Source organism: Ovis aries, chromosome 14 (genome assembly GCF_016772045.2).
Source record: "Ovis aries strain OAR_USU_Benz2616 breed Rambouillet chromosome 14, ARS-UI_Ramb_v3.0, whole genome shotgun sequence".
NCBI lineage: Eukaryota > Metazoa > Chordata > Mammalia > Artiodactyla > Bovidae > Ovis > Ovis aries.
In genome coordinates, this window is record NC_056067.1 from 48,584,973 (window position 1) to 48,601,137 (window position 16,165).

The 16,165-nt window shown below is 42.8% G+C and overlaps 1 long non-coding RNA gene and 1 other non-coding gene across 3 annotated transcripts in view; one reads left to right on the forward strand and one right to left on the reverse strand.

Annotated features, from left to right (window-relative positions):
- The window catches only part of LOC121816425 (uncharacterized), a 32,547-nt gene that overhangs the window by 12,929 nt on the left and 3,453 nt on the right, over positions 1 to 16,165 (forward strand). For both annotated transcript variants that reach the window (XR_006056033.2, XR_009596201.1), the window contains one exon: positions 6,389 to 6,463. This is a non-coding gene — a long non-coding RNA (uncharacterized LOC121816425). The remainder of the gene's footprint in view (positions 1 to 6,388; positions 6,464 to 16,165) is intronic.
- Positions 386 to 458, reverse strand: TRNAG-UCC (transfer RNA glycine (anticodon UCC)). The gene has a single exon. It is a non-coding gene; the product is annotated as a tRNA-Gly (tRNA).

A 16,165-nucleotide genomic window follows, 5' to 3' on the forward strand; every position in this document is an offset into this window, starting at 1 on the left:
AGGGACTGAACCCGGGCCCATGGCATGAAAGTCCCAAGTCCTAACGACTGGACCGCCAGAGAAGTCCCACAAATGCTTTTCTTTATAAACATTAGTGAATACAACCAATGCTGGGAGACAGGATTCACTACTGTAACTGCATTAGAAACAACCGAGGCTGACCCTGGAAGTCTCACCTCTGAGGATGGTTTTCCTTCTAAAACATTCCTATGTCCAGCTGCAGTGCTGGAGCGTCCTGTACAGAGCAAACCACTGAGCACTTCTTCCACAGAAAGTACAGATTTTTTCCTGGGAGTCGCAGTGCAAAGCCATGGAGACAGCTCTCATAGCAGAGACTGAGGGTCTCTTTTTTCTCTCTCTCTTTTTGGGCCATGTGGGATCTTAGTTCCCTGGCCAGGGATCAAACCTGTGCCCTCTGGATTGGAAGTGCAGAGTCTTAGCCACTGGACCACCAAGGAGCCCTGAGGCTCTCTTGAACGCTTTTGCTGCCATCCCACCTCCCTGTGGATGACTTCTGTTGCACATGTAATGACAAAGGGTGTGTGTGTGTGTGTGTGTGTGTGTGTGTGTGTGTGTGTGTGTGTGTGTGTGTCTGCATGTTACTTAGACCCTTCTCTGTCCCAGGGGTGTACTATGTACTTATGCTGTTGTTTAGTCGCTCAGTCATGGCTGACTCTTTCAACCCTGTGGACTGTAGCCCACTAGGCTTCTCTGTCCATGGGATTTCCCAGACAAGAATGCTGGAGTGGGTGGCCATTTCTTTCTCCGGGGAGCTTCCTGACCCAGGGATTGAACCCATGTCTCTTGCATTGGCAGGCAGGTTCTTTACCACTGAACCACCCTTAATCTTGGACTTCAGCCTCCAGAGCTATGAGAAAATAAATTTCTTATAAGCTGCCCAGTCTGTGATAGCTACGGCAGCCTTGGGGACCGATACAGCTCACGCAGTTCTCACAGCCTCCCTATCCCACACCTCCTAGGCTATATGATGACTCCAAGCTCAGGAAGACTTGCTCAAATGACTGCCCATCACTCAAAGTCAGGTTGTGGACTCTCCCCTGCCCCTCCCTATTTGAGGACTCATGAAACTCAGCTCAAGGTGGGGGATAAAAAGTGATGATGAAGCATCTGGAGAGCAGGAATTCACCAGGATGTGGAGAAAGCGGAAAAAGTCTGAGCCTGCTGGGGTGCAGCTCCTCCTTCGCACCGTGACTGTGCTGGGGAATTGGTGTGGCTCATTGTGTAACAACTTGCAACTGACTTAATAGCTCTGTGACTCAGGTGCTTTAGGTATGAAATTGACGTAATATTCACAGTACCTACCTCACAGGGGTGTTGTAAGGAATAAGTCAGTTAACTCACGTCATGTCCTTGTAACACAGCACAGAACTTATTAAGCTCAATGAAAATGTTGGGTATTTATTAGCATTAATCTGGCCCATCAATTGGGTGCCAGCTGTCCACCTTCAGTCCCCCTCAGCTGTGTGCGTGCAGTAGATGTTGGTACTGGGAATGAGGCTGCTCACTTTTCTCCTGAAGGCTGGAATGTTCCCACAGGGAACAGAGGGTGAAGGGCATCTGGTTTGGCCCAGGCTGAGGTGGAAGGGATGAGAGGTTACAGGCACATTCACACCAACCCACCTCCCTCTGACTGAGGCAGAGGGAATAACCGTCAGCCCATACCCAGGTCAGTCACAAGACAATATATTAATAACAGGCACACAATGGGACACACACTCACCTCTCTTCTCCTTGGAGCTGTGGTTAAAGGTCCTCAGAGAAAGGGGAGGGGTAGGGAGAGGGTCCCAGCCCTAGCACCTGTCTCACCAGGTTGGTAGGCATCGTCTGAGTAAGATCCCTTCTGTGTCTTGGAGTGCTGAGGAGAAGCCTTTTTAAGGGGGCATCTGATGGGGATTTTTCAAGCCACACCAACCCCATTCCAGAGCCTCATCTCTCTATGACTGAAGGCTTTCTCAGGAACCATGCTGCAACGCTGGATCATGACACAGACATTCCACTAGGAAGTATTTACTTGGCTGTGCCAAGTCTTTGTTGCGGCATGCAGGATCTTTAGGTGCAGCATGCAAACGCTTAGTTGAGGCATGTGGGATCTAGCTCCCTGACTGGGGATGAAACTCAGGCTTCCTGCACTGGGAGTGTGAAGTCTTAGCCACTGGACCACCAGAGAATTCCCACAAGTACTCCATTTTTTTCCATCCTTAGTCTAAGAAGGTTTTATGTGGCTCCAAATGACGGGAGGCTACTGCTCCTGGGAGTGAGGCTGGCTGGCCTAAGGGCTCCAGCCCACACTTCTTCCTGTGAACCAGGAATAAGTGGTAATTTGCTTTGCTAATAAAAATCACCCAAATCTCAATGGTTTATGACAATAGAGTTTATTATTATTTTTGAAACTTTTATTTGTCTTTTGGCTGCACTGGGTCTTCACTGCTATGCGTGGGCTTTCTCTAGTTGTGGTGAGCGTGGGCTACTCTCCATGGTGGTGCACAGGTGTCTCATTGCAGTGGCTTCTCCCATTGCAGAGCACTAGCTCTAGGCCCTCGGGCTCACTAGTTGTGACCTATGGGCTTAGTTGCCCCAGGGCATGTGGAATCTTGTACCAGATGTCCCCAGAATTTATGTTTTACTTAAAATCTGCTCTGGGTCAGCAGTGATTCTGTTCCATGTATCTTCCTCAATTCAAGCCTGAAGAAGCCTTGCCTTCTTGGGACATGCCATTCCTGTGGCAAGACGGAACATAGAAATGGTGGAACTACACACGCTCTCCAAATTTTTGTCCAGAAGTGACACTCATCACTACGGCTCACATTTCACTGGCCAGGTTAAGTCCAATGGCAAAGCCTGGGGTCAATGGGTGGGAGGTCTCTGCTTCTGTTGGAACCAATAACATCATTTACCTTCCCAATGCATTTTAAAGTATCTCAGAGCACACACACACAAAAATTAATGGAGCTTTTAAATTCTTTGTATAAAGTGAGTATACCTATTTTAAAAGCCAAGAAAGACTACACAACAGCACATATAGCAATCTCACTTATGAATACTGATGGAAAAATCCTAAATAGACTATTCATGAATAGTATCAATAGAACACTAAAAGAATAATGCATCTTGATCAGATCGGCTCACTTCCTGAATTATGCAAGGTTAGGAAATTGTTAATTCAGCAGAGGAACAGATCTAATAAAAATCATGTGGGCAGTGAACCCAGGAGCCCCAGTAAAGACTCAGGACACCAATTTTCCAGGTGTTAAATTTAGAAACTTGGATCTTATGGTTCTTTCTTTTCTCAACTTGGTTAATATTCATGGACTTTGCTATTTGCAAGTTGCTGAGTTAAGCTTTATTCTTGTAAAACCAATTTTTGTAGTGAGGCAAAGATAAAAGATACTTTCCACAATAAAGACAAAAGAGTCTGCAAAATAAAGTAAAACTAAAAAAAAAATAAATAAAATGCAAGATACACAAATAGAAAAAAAAAAAGTCTGCATCAATCAAGATTTTTCTAAAAACTGGCTTCAGAAGATCCAACATGAATAGTACCTATTTTCTGTTTCCTAATCATACTCTTCCATTTTCTCCAAACTGTGAAAGAAGTGCTTTCTTTCCACGGCACTCCACACCACATGCTGGAATAAAAATGTTTCAGTTGTAGGATTGGCAAGACTCTCTTAAATGAATTCAAAAAAGAAGGGCAGGTTTCTCTGAAGGCAGCCTTCTCCTCTTTTGATGTAAAGGATATCGCATGTCTTTCGGCCTATCATAGTCGAGCTCTGCAGCCAGGCGACTGAGAGCCACAGATGCAAAGAAATCTTACTTAAATGTATAGGCATCCAGATAAGACGTTGGGATTACGCGTTTGCCAGAGGCTATCGTGGACTGTTTCCTTTGCTGTACACACATCCATAAACACCCAGCTGGGTTTGCCACACCCTCTTAACTGGCTGCCCGGGGCGCTGGGCACCCCTTCCCCTAACAGAGGCTGCACTTGCTCCAAGTCAGGCCCAAAGCCCTCGGGCTTGCGTTGGGGTCGTGGGAAGGCAGCTGGGCCGGGGGCCATTCTCTTGCCAGAGCAGTTCTCAGAGACCCACGTCCTCTTGTAGTCAGAGGCCTTCTCCAACCTTGTCCATCATTCAGCGTCCCTCTGGGGCTCCGCGGGCCTTGCTGGCCACCTCTCGAAGCCTATCTCCACCTGCAGGACATTGCGGTCGGTTTTTGCCACGCTGGGGTCGGCGGGACACTGCTGCCTGTAGGCAACTTGAGCATCTCGAACCCACAGGCTCAACTGCATGCTTCTCAGAAACAGCGGAACAATGAGACACCGCGATACTGTGTGTGACCACGTGAGTGCGTGCGCGCGTATGTATTACTCTGCGCATGAGTGAGCGTGAGTGTGTTTGCTTACGCGCCGCACTTTGAACTCACAGCTGTGGAGACCGTGCCTGAGAGAAGGTTAGTTATGCTGTTTCCGTCCGGCTGAAGAATCCCTTGGACTGCAAGGAGATCCAACCAGTCCATTCTAAAGGAGATTTCTTTGGAAGGACTGATGCTAAAGCTGAAACTCCAGTACTTTGGCCACCTCATGCGAAGAGTTGACTCATTGGAAAAGACCCTGATGCTGGGAGGGATTGAGGGCAGGAGGAGAAGGGGACGACAGAGGAGGAGATGGCTGGATGGCATCACCGACTCGATGGACGTGAGTTTGAGTGAACTCTGGGAGTTGGTGATGGATAGGGAGGCCTGACACTGTTTCCACTGTTTCCCATCTATTTCCCATGAAGTGATGGGACCAGATGCCATGATCTTGGCCTGGCGTCCTGCGATTCACGTGGTCGCAAAGAGTCGGACACGACTGAGCGACTGAACTGAACTGAAGTTGTTCTTAGTACCTAACGAATGAGAACGGCTGCTTCACACTTTGAATCTTAGTCAAGTAACTCTTGGTAAGGCACATTCACAGCATCCGTGTCTCAGACCCTATTTTGTTTTGGAAAACTGCAACTTTTGGTGCTGGAAACCTGAAATGGCCCTCCCGTGTCTGCTGTTAACCCATATGCCTTTGCACCTGTGTGTTTCCCATCTGCTTTTCTCTTTCCAGCTTTTCTTTCACCTTCCCTTTTTCCTCTCTATTCCTTCTCCTTCTTGGTCTCCCCCCCTGCTGTCTTCTCTTTCCGTTTCCCGCATCCACTTTTCCTTTCTCCTTCTCCCGCTCTTCATTTTCTTTCTCCCAGCCTCCATCCTTCACGTTTCTTTCTCCACACCATCTACCCCTCTGCCCTTCCTCTTAAATCTAAGTCTCTGGCAGGCTTCTCTGCCTACCCTACAGTTGCAACTCCCCAAACTTTCATCCCAGACTGCTCCTAACTTATAGGGGAACTGTCTTCCAGACCCTCTTGTAATGCCACCTCTGTGCTTGGGTCTATATCTGGACTGTCCTCCTTCCCTCTCTCCCTCCCTTCCCGCTGGATCCTAGTTTCCTGACCAGGGATGGAATCCATGGACCCTGCAGTGGGAAGTGAGGATTCTTAACCACAGGATCAGGAGCTAAGTCCCACCTCTCTTCTTTCCTATTAATTTGTTTGCTTATCTGCACCAGTGCATTCTTACTATATTTATATCAAACATTTTAATATGTGATTTATTGACAGTGAATGAGCTTGAATCTCCTTCCTAGTTCTTCGAGATTGTCTCAGTTCTCTTTGGGTTTTACAGTGTGAAGTTTTGAGTCAGTTTGAGAATTTCTTTAAAAGCCTACCGGGATTTTCCTGAGGAATTCGTGAATTCTTAGATTAATTTAGGGAAGAACTGGAATTTTTAAAATGAATCTTTCTCCTGTATTAATGTGATGTATGTGTCAGTTTTCTTTATATAAGTTTTATAGTTTTTCCCCCCTAATTGTTTATAGATGTAGCTAGTAAAACTGTGACTAAAAACGAATGAGAAACAAATTCAAAATGGAGTTTACCTGGGGCAGTGAGCAAGTTGAGGCAGTGGGGAGGGATGACTAGGGAGATTCACAGGTGTTACCAACCAGGGTTCTTAGCCTCTTTAATCAACGGACATTGAACAGGCCAGGCACATTCAGGCGAGGCTTTATTGGGACTCGTGTTGCTGTAGGAGTGAGTGAAAACAAGGAACAGGTTCCCTTGCTCTGCTCTCTGAAGGAGTGATGAGCCGGTTTCCTATATGGGAGTGAGCGTCGGGGTGAGGGCCGGGGTGGATGGAGGGATGGGTTAGTTGATCTGCCCATCCAGTTGGTGGTGCTGTTTGGGTTTTTGGTCTTTTTGTATCCTGTTTATAATTTGCCTCAACTCTGCAGCACGCAGTTATCTTTAGTTCCTTATGGCTTCTTTATATTTTATTGCTCTAGGAGGCCCTTGTCTAGGCACCTTGCCTAGGTGCAACCACGGCAGCAAAGGGTCCCAGGTTTGAGCTCATCTCACAGGTACAAATGTTTTTATTTCTGAAGCTTGGTGGTTATATGACTATTTTTTAAAATTTCATTTTAGTTGTTCTAGTTTGTTATATAAGCTTTATGTGTGTGATACATTTTGCAATTTAAACTTTGCCTGCCTTTTATTGTTTTTGATTTTTAGAAATGTTAAGCATTTGTTTGCTGTTGTGAATGGGCTCTTTATTGCTGTGGGACTCCTGGGCTGGTGTATAAGAATGCCAGTGGTTCCCATGTTGCTTTGTCCAGTAACTTTGCTGAATGTTTGTAAGTTCTAATAAACATTAAAATTAGTTTCTTTGACAATTGCAAATAATTTGAGGTGTTTTTTTTTTTTTTTCTTGGTCAGTCTCCCTAATGGTTGTCAGTTTTGTTAATCTTCTCAAGGAACCAACTTTTGATTCTTGATTTTGTCTGAAAATGATTTCTTTCTGCTTGTTTGGATTTAGTTTTCCCTTCTAGTTTCTTAAAGTGGAAGGTTAAATTATTTATTTGAAATTTTTATTTTTTGTTAGTATAGTCATTTACAACTCTAAGTTTCCCTGCAAACAGTGCTTGTGCTACACCTCATAAATTTTGTGTTTTTGTTTTCATTTATCTCAAAATATTTTAAAATTTCTCTTGTGATTTTTTTCTTTGACCAGTTGATTCTTCAGGAGACTATTGTTTAATTTCCACACATTTGTGAATTTCCCAAATTTTCTTCTGTTGTTGATTTTTATTTAGTTCCATTGTGCTCAACATACTGTGTACGATTTCAGTCTTTTAAAAATGTTGAATTGGCAGGGACGCCCCGCCCCCGCGGGCCCGGGTGCTCTAAATGCTGCGCGCGGAGACCCTTTGCCCACCTTGGAACAGTGCACGCCCGTCGCCCTGGGGAATGTGGGCGGGTGCTGTCTGAGTGCTGTGCACCGGCCTCGCTCTGCTGTGGGTACGGAAATTCACAGAAAAACACGAATGTGTTACAACAGAAAACGGTGTTGAAACACTGGGAATTAGCAATTTTGCACAAGAAGCTTTGGGAGATGTTTACCGTAGTCTGCCTGAAGTTGGGACGAAATTGAACAAACAGAAGTTTGGGGCTTGGAAAGTGTGAACTCTATTCTCTATCAGGAGAAGTAACTGAAATTAATAAAACTCTCTCAGAAAGTCCAGGACTTGTCAGCAAATCTTGTTATGAAGATGGTTAGCTGATGAAGATGACATTCAGTAACCCTTTAGAACTAGATGAACTAGTGAAGAAGCATATGAGAAATACATAAAATCGATTGAGGAGTGAAAATGGAAACCCTAAATAAACTAGCTTGAAACAACTTAAAAAAAAACACTTGAACTTCTAGATGTTCAAGCTGGATTTAGAAAAGGCAGAAGAACCAGAGATCAAATTGCCAACATCTGCTGGATCGTTGAAAACGCAAGAGAGTTCCAGTAAAACATCTACTTCTGCTTTGTTGACTATGCCAAAGCCTTTGTGTGGATCATAACAAACTGGAAAATTCTTAAAGAGATGGGAATACCAGACCACCTGACCTGCCTTCTGAGAAATCTGTATGCAGGTCAAGAAGCAACAATTAGAACTGGACATGGAACAACAGACTGGTTCCAAATAGGAAGAGTACGTCAAGGCTGCATATTGTCACCCTGCTTATTTAACTTCTATGCAGAGTACATCATGAGAAACACTGGGCTGGAAGAAGCACAAGCTGGAATCAAGATTGCCGGGAGAAATATCAATAACCTCAGATATGCAGATGACATCACCCTTATGGCAGAAAGTGAAGAAGAACTAAAGAGCCTCTTGATGAAAGTGAAAGAGGAGAATGAAAAAGTGGGCTTAAAACTCAACGGTCAGAAAACGAAGATCATGGCATCTGGTCTCATCACTTCATGGCAAATAGATGGGGAAACAGTGACAAACTTTATTTTTGGGGGCTCCAAAACACTGCAGATGGTAACTGTAGTGATGAAATTAAAAGATGCTTGCTCCTTGGAAGAAAAGCTATGACCAACCTAGACAGCATATTAAAAAGCAGAGACATTACTTTACCAACAAAGTTCCATCTAGTCAAAGCTATGTTTTTTCCAGTAGTCATGTATGGATGTGAGAGTTGGACTATAAAGAAAGGTGAGCACCGAAGAATTGATGCTTTTGAACTGTTGTACTGGAGAAGATTCTTGAGAGTCCCTTGGACAGCAAGGAGATGCAACCAGTCCATCCTAAAGGAAATCAGTCCTGAATATTCATTGGCAGGACTGATGTTGAAGCTGAATCTCCAGTGCCTTGGCCACCTGACGTGAAGAACTGACTCATCTGAAAAGACCCTGATGCTGGAAAAGATTGAAGGTGGGAGGAGAAGGGGATGACAGAGGATGAGATGGTTGGATGGTATGACTGACTCAATGGACATGAGTTTGAGTAAACTCCAGGAGTTGGTGATGGACAGGGAGGCCTGGCATGCTGCAGTCCATGGGGTGGCAAAGAATCAGACAGGACTGACTGACTAAACTGAATTGATGGTCTACCCTGGAGAATGATTCATGTACACTTGAGAAGAATCTGCATTCTCTTGTTGGGTGAATGATAAATTTCTGATAGGATTAGTTGTACAAGTCTTCTGCTTCCTTGGCTTTCTGCCTAATTGTTCTGTCCATTATTGAAAATGGAATACCGAAATCTCCAACTATTATTGTCGAATTGTTTGTTTCTCCATTTGATTTTGTTTTTTGCTTCATGTATTTAGGGCCTCTGTTGTTGGTGCTTATATGTTTGTTTACTTCTTGATTAAATGATCTCTCTTAATATGTCATTCTTTGTCTCTAGTAAAAAAAATTTTTTTTTTGTCTGTAGTAATAATTTTTATCTTAAAGTCTGATTTTAAAGTGTTAGCATAGCCACTCTGGCTTTCTTTTGTTTACTGTTTGCTTGGTATATCTCTTTCATATTTTTACTTTTAGTCTATTTGTGTTTTTGAATCTGGTTTGTGTCTTGTAGATAGCATGTAAGTGAAAGTGTTAGTCACTCAATTGTGTCTGACTCTTTTAGACCCCATGGACTGTGGCCCACCAGGCTCCTCTGTCCATGGAATCCTTCAGGCAAGAATACTGGAGTGGGTAGCCATTCCCTTCTCCAGGGGATCTTCCTGATCCAGGGATTGAACCTGGGTCTCCCACACTGCATGCAGATTCTTTACCATCTGAGCCACCATATATTTGAATCATAAAAATAATTTTTACCAATCTCTGCCTTTTAATTGGAGTGCTCTGTGCTGTCTTTCAGGAAACCAGGTTGGTTTCAGCCCTGCCATTCCTTAGCACATGGGTTCCCAGGTCACCTTGGAGATTTGCTTCCAGTCAGCTTGAAGAAGAAGGGAAAATAGAGCCTGCATAGGAGGTTTTGTGGGAGATTTGCTTCCAGTCAGCTTGAAGAAGAAGGGAAAATAGAGCCTGCATAGGAGGTTTTGTGGGAGATTTGCTTCCAGTCAGCTTGAAGAAGAAGGGAAAATAGAGCCTGCATAGAAGGTTTTGTGGGACAAGCTTGGACATGGTGGCCACGACTTATATTCCATTGGCTACAAGTCAGCCATAGAAATGCTTAACTGCAAAGGAGGTTGGGAAGTGTGCTTATCTCTATGCTACGGAAAAAATGACAAGGACTTTGTGAAATACTAGCAGAGTCCACCACAGTAATATAAGAGAAGGACAGTGTATTTGGAGAATAACATTACCATCAATGAGGTTGCATATTCCACTTGTTAAAAGATCTTGGTGATAACTTCTTTAGATCAGATAACTTTTGAAATAATGGTGGCTATTGGAACTATAGTCATATAGGATTCGTGGCTCTGGATTTTGCTTGGCTAGCAGGAGAAATTAATATTGCAGTTGTCAATTTATGGTAGACCTTAACTAGTAGAATGGATGTGTACTGTCACTGATAAAAAATATCAGGCCTGTGTGACCCAGAAACTGTTAATTGAAAATGTCCATAAAGAAGTATTGAGGTTGCACAAGACTAAGAGCTGGGTTCTGTTTACATACTTGTAGCCTTTTGGGAATTTGGGGATAAATATTTTACAGTTATTTTAGTAATACTAGAAATACCAATTGGCACATATACAGTAGAAATGCTTATAAAAAGTGTCAATTATAGGAACACATCAAGAGCTTTCTCACCTGAAACAAAACAAGTAATATGCCTAGAAAATGAAACCTGAAGGAAGAGAGATGAAGAGTCTTGGACATAGGCAAATTTAAGATAAACTGTCCTTAAGGTTTATCTTAAATTTGCTTATGCCCAAGAAACTATCCTTAAGCTGGGCTTCCCCAGTGGCTCAGCGGTAAAGAATCCACCTGCAGTGCGGAAGCCACAGGAGACACGGGTGTGATCCCTGGGTCAGGAAGATCCCCTGGAGGAGAGCATGCCAACCCACTCCAGTATTCTTGCCTGGAGAATCCCATGGACAGAGGAGCCTGGTGGGCTACAGTCCATAGGTCACAAAGAGTTGGACACGACTGAAGTGATTTAGTGTGCATGTATCCTCAAGGTGCAACAGAAAAGGGAAACTGTTGAAAAATATTACAGAATGTCTCTTTATTTGAGTTTTTCCAGAAGTAGACCCTTAGACCTGGGAGCAAGTGCCAGTGATTTATTTGGGAAGTGAAGTGGGGGGGATGTGTTAACGGGGAAGGGAAGGTGATAAAGAGTGCTTTATTAACCCAGTGACTACAGTACAAAGCAGAAAGTTAAGGCCACATGAAAACTCTGGGAAGTAACAAAACCCATGCCTCAGAATTATCTCATGGGAGACTGAGGGTTTTGGGCAATTTATACACCAACTCCTGAGTATCTTTGATTAGAGTTGTTTCCTGGTACATGTTAATTCCTTGGCATTTCCAGATTGCCATGCATCTATGGGGAGTATTGTTTCCTATAGTTCCAGAAAAGGACAGTAAGGCACTGATGAAGGTTCTGGCTGTTGGAAATCCACTGGTACACAGACACCAAGAAGTGTGAGCAGGGTGCTGATGGTTTCTGTTAGAGTCTCCACTGCACCACTCATGTCTACTGTTGCCTCAGTGAAGTTCAGTCCATCCTGCCACTGATTGTCAAGTGGCAGCAAGTCACACTTGTCTTTCAAAAAGATATACCATTGGACAGGTTAAGGTCTTCACTGCTGTAGTTGGCTGGCCTTGGTCAAATTTTACTTCTATATTATTCTAGACTTCTCTCATACGTGGCCAGTACTTCTCTTGATCTGTGTTGCTTAGTTGCTGGAATAAACTATATGCCTTCTTGTCTGAGCGATCTGAACCCCTGGTTACTTTTCCCTCATTGCACTGATGATGCTGAAGTCTTCTATCTACAGTTAGTTTTGGACATGGAAACATCAAAAGTTCTAGGTGTATTCTTCCTTGTTCCTGTTACATGGCATCAGTTCTGTATCCTGCCAGTATAGTAATCTATTTCTTTGCTTGCTGTTCTCTTGGCATGAAGAGCCCAAAAGTGATTGGGTGGCAACCAGAGCTTAAGATTAATGGAACTCTGGCTGTGTCCTCTGGTGGATGTGGTCCTTCTCCTGAAAACCAAGACCTCTAGAGCTTCAAGATCTGGAATTTCCAGGACAGAAACTCATATTCTCCAAGTGGGTCATGGTGAGAGGGGTCACTTCTCCATCCACCTCTCATTTGCCCAAACCTGGGTATTCTGCTTATTGAGAACTATACCATACAATGGCTTTTGGTTTAAGGCATCCCAAGGGATTGTACTCCAGCACCACAGAGTAGAATCTCCAAGCTGATGCCTTAGCTGTGCTTGCAAAAGGTCACACAGAGGCAGGGAGTGAAGCCTGGATTCTGTTCTCAACTGCTTTTAATATACTCAGCTCATTCAGATCTGAGGCATGCTCCCATTAGAGTCTGGGCTATTTTCAAGAATTGCTCTGTTCCCTATATAGATGGAGTCTTTCTTCTTGTCCTGCCCCAACCATTCACCATCAAGGGAGGTGGGAGGAGACATCACCCTTGTAGATCTTGTATATCAGAGAGATCTATAAGAAACAGTGTCCCAGGTTTACTATTCAGGTTAGAAGCGGTGCACACTCACTCGCTTGGTTATTTGTGCACTCCTTCCACACGTCTGTTTTGAGTAGCTTCTCTATGACAGGCCCCCTTGAAATAAACATCCCCTGATTTCCAAACCATGCTTTCTGTCCATGTGACAGCTTTTGCAGCAGGGGTTCTGGGGATGGGACAGTCTTCAGGGGTGGAGACACTTGGCCTTCACCAATTGTTCTGTTTAATAAACGGTGTCTGATGGCAGAAGATGACCTGTTGCTTTCCTTGTAGCTTCCCAAGGCTCACAGGTGTACTTAGAACCAAGTATAAGCCTCTTAAGTTGGTGCTGAAAGCTTTTGTGATAGGGATCCTGCTTCTCTGATATTTACCAGAACTTTTTAACTCATCTTGAGGGCCCTAAAAATAAAACATTGAACTACTGCCATAAACATGCTATGATACAGTTCCTTTTTTCATTGGTTATGTTGCAACTTCTGATTAATTTTTATTGATAGAACATACCAGTACTTTAATATTTAGGAACTGCTAACTCTTGTTGAATTATCCCTATATTAATATTTTGTCTATTTCATGAGGGAAGCATAAGGAAATTTCACCTGTCTTAATATATGGCTTATGAGTCCATAGTATGGAATGTAGGTTTATTTTACTATCGCAGTTTTTAAAACTTTTTTATTTTATTCATTTTATTTTCTGTGGGGTTGTGCCAAGTCTTTGTGTCCAGTCTTTGTCTAGTTATGGGGAGCAAGGAGTGTTTTTCATTTCAGTGCACAGGCTTCTCATTGCGGAGGCTTCTCTCATTGCAGAACACAGATTCTAGGTGCACAGGCTTTAGGAGTTGGAGCGCACAAGCTCAGTAGTTGGTGACTCTTGGGCTCCAGAGCACAGGATCAGCATTTTGGCACGTGGGCTTAGTTGCCCCACAGCCTGTAGAATCTTCCTAGACCAGGGATCAAACCCATGTCCCCTGCATTGGCAGGTGAATTCTTTTTTATGAAAATGAAAATAGAAAAAATTTTGCACAACTCTACAGGATCTTGGTTCTTTGGGAGACAGAATATGTAAAAGATTTTTATTTTTATTTTTTTAAATAAAAATTAATTTATTTTAATTGGAGGCTAATTACTTTACAATATTGTATTGGTTTTGCCATACATCAACGTGAATTTGCCACGGGTGTACATGTGTTCCCCATCCTGAACCTCCCTCCCTCCTCCCTCCCCCGACCATCCCTCTGGGTCATCCCAGTGCACCAGCCCCAAGCATCCTGTATCCTGCATTGAACCGGGGCTGGTGATTCATTTCATATATTATATTATACATGTGTGAGGGTTCCCTTTTTTATACATCCTTGCCAACACTTGTCTTTTTTTGCCTTTTTGTGAATAGCCATTCTGACAGACATGAGTTGATATCTAATTGTGGTTCTGATTTGCATTTCCCTAATAATTTGTGGTGTGCAGATATCCTCCCCTGTATGGTAGGTTATTTTTTCATGTCCTTGATGGTATTGTTTACTGTGAAGGAGATGTTTAGTTTATTTTTGCTTTTGTTTGCCTCCGGTCAGGTGACATAGCTAGAAAGATACCGCTAAGACTGATGTCAATGAGCATGCTGCCTGTATTTTCTCCTTGGAGTCTTCTGGTTTCAGGTCTTAGATTCAAGCTTTACATCAATTTTGAGTTGATTTCTGTATATGATGTGAGAGAATAGTTTCTTTTTTTTTTTTTTTTTTAATTTTAAAATCTTTAATTCTTACATGCATTCCCAAACATGAACCCCCCTCCCACCTCCCTCCCCATAACATCTTTCTGGGTCATCCCCATGCACCAGCCCCAAGCATGCTGCATCCTGCGTCAGACATAGACTGGCGATTCAATTCACATGATAGTATACATGTTAGAATGTCATTCTCCCAAATCATCCCACCCTCTCCCTCTCCCTCTGAGTCCAAAAGTCCGTTATACACATCTGTGTCTCTTTCCCTGTCTTGCATACAGGGTCGTCATTGCCATCTTCCTAAATTCCATATATATGTGTTAGTATACTGTATTGGTGTTTTTCTTTCTGGCTTACTTCACTCTGTATAATCGGCTCCAGTTTCATCCATCTCATCAGAACTGATTCAAATGAATTCTTTTTAACGGCTGAGTAATATTCCATTGTGTATATGTACCACAGCTTTCTTATCCATTCATCTGCTGATGGACATCTAGGTTGTTTCCATGTCCTGGCTATTATAAACAGTGCTGCGATGAACATTGGGGTACATGTGTCTCTTTCAATTCTGGTTTCCTCGGTGTGTATGCCCAGCAGTGGGATTGCTGGGTCATAAGGTAGTTCTATTTGCAATTTTTAAGGAATCTCCACACTGTTCTCCATAGTGGCTGTACTAGTTTGCATTCCCACCAACAGTGTAGGAGGGTTCCCTTTTCTCCACACCCTCTCCAGCATTTATTGCTTGCAGATTTTTGGATCGCAGCCATTCTGACTGGTGTGAAGTGGTACCTCATTGTGGTTTTGATTTGCATTTCTCTAACAATGAGTGATGTTGAGCATCTTTTCATGTGTTTGTTAGCCATCCGTATGTCTTCTTTGGAGAAATGTCTATTTAGTTCTTTGGCCCATTTTTTGATTGGGTCGTTTATTTTTCTGGAGTTGAGCTGCAGAAGTTGCTTGTATATTTTTGAGATTAGTTGTTTGTCAGTTGCTTCATTTGCTATTATTTTCTCCCATTCAGAAGGCTGTCTTTTCACCTTGCTTATATTTTCCTTTGTTGTGCAGAAGCTTTTAATTTTAATTAGATCCCATTTGTTTATTTTTGCTTTTATTTCCAGCATTCTGGGAGGTGGATCATAGAGGATCCTGCTGTGATTTATGTCTGAGAGTGTTTTGCCTATGTTCTCCTCTAGGAGTTTTATAGTTTCTGATCTTACATTTAGATCTTTAATCCATTTTGAGTTTATTTTTGTGTGTGGTGTTAGAAAGTGATCTAGTTTCATTCTTTTACAAGTGGTTGACCAGTTTTCCCAGCACCACTTGTTAAAGAGATTGTCTTTACTCCATTGTATATTCTTGCCTCCTTTGTCAAAGATAAGGTGTCCATATGTGTGTGGATTTATCTCTGGGCTTTCTATTTTGTTCCATTGATCTATATGTCTGTCTTTGTGCCAGTACCATACTGTCTTGATGACTGTGGCTTTGTAGTAGAGCCTGAAGTCAGGCAAGTTGATTCCTCCAGTTCCATTCTTCTTTCTCAAGATTGCTTTGGCTATTCGAGGTTTTTGTATTTCCATACAAATCTTGAAATGATTTGTTCTAGTTCTGTGAAAAATGTGGCTGGTAGCTTGATAGGGATTGCATTGAATTTGTAAATTGCTTTGGGTAGTATGCTCATTTTCACTATATTGATTCTTCCAATCCATGAACATGGTATATTTCTCCATCTATTAGTGTCCTCTTTGATTTCTTTCATCAGTGTTTTATAGTTTTCTATATATAGGTCTTTAGTTTCTCTAGGTAGATATATTCCTAAGTATTTTATTCTTTTCGTTGCAATGGTGAATGGAATTGTTTCCTTAATTTCTTTTCTACTTTCTCATTATTCGTGTATAGGAATGC